This window comes from Carlito syrichta, unplaced genomic scaffold (assembly GCF_000164805.1).
Source record: "Carlito syrichta isolate Samal-C Ts95f unplaced genomic scaffold, Tarsius_syrichta-2.0.1 Scaffold249669, whole genome shotgun sequence".
NCBI classification, from domain to species: domain Eukaryota; kingdom Metazoa; phylum Chordata; class Mammalia; order Primates; family Tarsiidae; genus Carlito; species Carlito syrichta.
Window position 1 is genome coordinate 148,657 of NW_007193765.1, and position 2,745 is coordinate 151,401.

General features: G+C 49.5%; 1 pseudogene across 1 annotated transcript; it reads left to right on the forward strand.

Moving 5' to 3' along the window:
- Nucleotides 1–697: 697 nt before the first annotated feature.
- On the forward strand, nt 698–1,796 carry LOC103253734 (annotated as a pseudogene). Its single transcript, XR_002481594.1, has one exon. The product of XR_002481594.1 is annotated as an actin, cytoplasmic 2-like (transcript).
- The last annotated feature ends 949 nt before the right edge of the window (nt 1,797–2,745 follow it).

Sequence of the window (2,745 nt, forward strand, 5' to 3'; positions counted from 1 at the left end):
CGAAAGGTTAAAAAAAGGAAAACAAATACAATAGATACATATCAATTAAACTTAGATACAGAAATAATCAAATCAACGTATTTTAAGTTGGTTTGGCTTAGAGTTTAAGAACTTGTTATGAAGGTACCTTTCATTTTTTAATAGTTTAGTATTTAATTTTATGGATAATATAATATTCATATATTTTCTATCACACAGTATGTAGTATACAATATTATATCGTGTAATACATTTTTCATACATTGTCAATGAGCTTAGAAACAGCAATATGAAGACACATTTCAGTTCGTTATTTAAGAAATAACCGTCAGCCGGGTTGGGTGGCTCAACCTGTAATCCCGCGCCTTGGGAGGCTGAGGTGAGTGGAGGGCCTGAGCCCGCGGGCTCGAGACCCGCCTGGGCAACTTGGCGAGACCGCATCTCTACAAGAAATCAAAAAAATCAGCCGGGCGTGGTAGCGCGCGCCTGTCGTTCCAGCTACGCGGAAGGCCGAGGCGGAAGGATCGCCGGAGCCCAGCAGGTCGAGGCTGCGGTGGCCGGGAGCGGCCACTGCGCTCCCGTCTGGGCGACAGAGTGAGCTTCCAACTCAAAAGAAAAAAAGAAAAGAACAGAGAAAGAAATAACCGTCACTGGCCGCCGCTGGCCCCGCGCTCCGCGTTCTCCTGGCGCCAGCCGCCCCGCATCTCCGCCCATCGCCATGGAAGAAGAAATCGCTGCGCTCGTCATCGACCAGGGTTCCGGCACGTGCAAAGCTGGTTTTGCAGGGCATGACGCTCCCCGAGCGCGATCCCCTCCGTCGTCGGGCGTCCCCCACGCCAGGGAGTTATGGTGGGCGTGGGTCAGAAGGACTCCTCCGTGGGCGACGAGGCCCAGAGCAAGCGAGGCCTCCTGACTCTGACGTATCCCATGGAGCATGGCATCGTCACCAACTGGGACGCTATGGAGAAGATCTGGCACCACACGTTCTACAACGAACTGCGTGTGGCCCCCGAGGAGCACCCGCTGCTGTTGGCCGAGGCCCCCCTGAACCCTAGGGCCAACAGAGAGAGGATGACTCAGATCACGTTTGAGACCTTCAACACCCCGGCCCTGTATGTGGCCATCCAGGCCGCGCTCTCCCTGTACGCGTCTGGTCATACCTCTGGTATTGTCATGGACTCTGGAGACGGGGTCACCCACACGGTGCCCATCTACGAGGGCTTCGCCCTCCCCCATGGCGTCCCGCGTCTGGACCTGGCTGGCCGGGACCTGACTGACTACCCCATGAAGAACCTCACAGAGTGTGGCTGCGGCTTCACCACCACAGCGGAGCGGGAGATTGTGCACGACATCAAGGAGAAGCTGTGCTACGTTGCCCTGGACTTCGAGCAGGAGATGGCCACCGCCGCATCCTCTTCCTCCCTGTTGAGGAGCTGCGACCTGCCTGATGGCCAGGTGATCACCATTGGCAACGAGCCCTCCTTCCTGGGCATGGAATCCTGCGGCATCCAGAGACCACCTTCGACTCCATCATGAAGTGTGACGTGGACATCCGCAAGGACCTGTACGCTAACACAGTGCTGTCTGGTGGCACCACCATGTACCCGGGCATTGCTGACAGGATGCAGAAGGAGACCACTGCCCTGGCGCCCAGCACCGTGAAGATCAAGATCATTGCTCCCACTGAGCGCAAGCACTCCGTGTGGATCGGTGGCTCCATCCTGGCCTCCCTGTCCACCTCCCAGCAGATGTGGATCAGCAAGTAGGAGGAATACGGTGAGTCAGGCCCCTCCATCGTCCACCGCAAATGCTTCTAAACAGACTGCGAGCAGATGCGTAGCATTTGCTGCATGAGTTAATTCATAAGTGTAAATTTGCCCTGGCAAATGTATACACCTCATGCTAGCCTCACGAAACTGGAATCGCCTTTGAAAAGAAATTTGACTTGAAGCTTGTATGATATCAGCACTGGATCATAAAACTCGTTGCTGCTTTTTGACCTTGTATTCAAGTTAACTGTTCCCTTGGTATTTGGGTGAGAACATGCTTATGGAAGAGAAGTCCGTGATCTGTGAATCTGTGTGACCAAGAGTCTTGATCTGTGCAGGGTATTAATGTGTCAGAGCTGAATATTCCAGGATTTCTCTAGAGATTGGCAAGAGCTGAACAAGTTGTCATTTCTGTCTTGCCAGCTGGTCTAGGTTGGAAAGGTCCCAGCCTTAGGATCCAGTTTCCTAACTGTTTTCCTGCCAGAATACCGTGGGTTGTTGCTTGTCTTGAATTGGAAGCGGTTTGCATTTACACCTGTAAATTTATTCATCCTTTTAATTTATGTAAGGTTTTTGTATGCAATTCTTAATTCTTTAAGAGATGACAGCAGATTTTGGTTTTCTACTGTTATGTGAGAACATTAGGCCCCAGAAACATGTCATTGTGTAAGGAAAAATAAAGTGCTGCAGTTAAAAAAAAAAAGAAAGAAAGAAATAACCTTGGCTGCCCCAAGTTTGCTATTCATGGCTTACAGGAATTTCTGTATCATGTAAGTAAACACATACACACACATCTAGTAGGCACTGGGTCACAGCAAAAATGAAAAACATGACTCAACTTTTGTTTCTCATCCCAGATAATGTATCTGGCTTAAGAAAATGTCCATAAAACTACTGGTTTCTGAATACGTGTAAGACTTTTTTTCACCAAAAGATCGGGGATAGAGTTATCTGAATTAAATAAATTCTTCTGCATTAGAAGAATTAAACTTTTGGA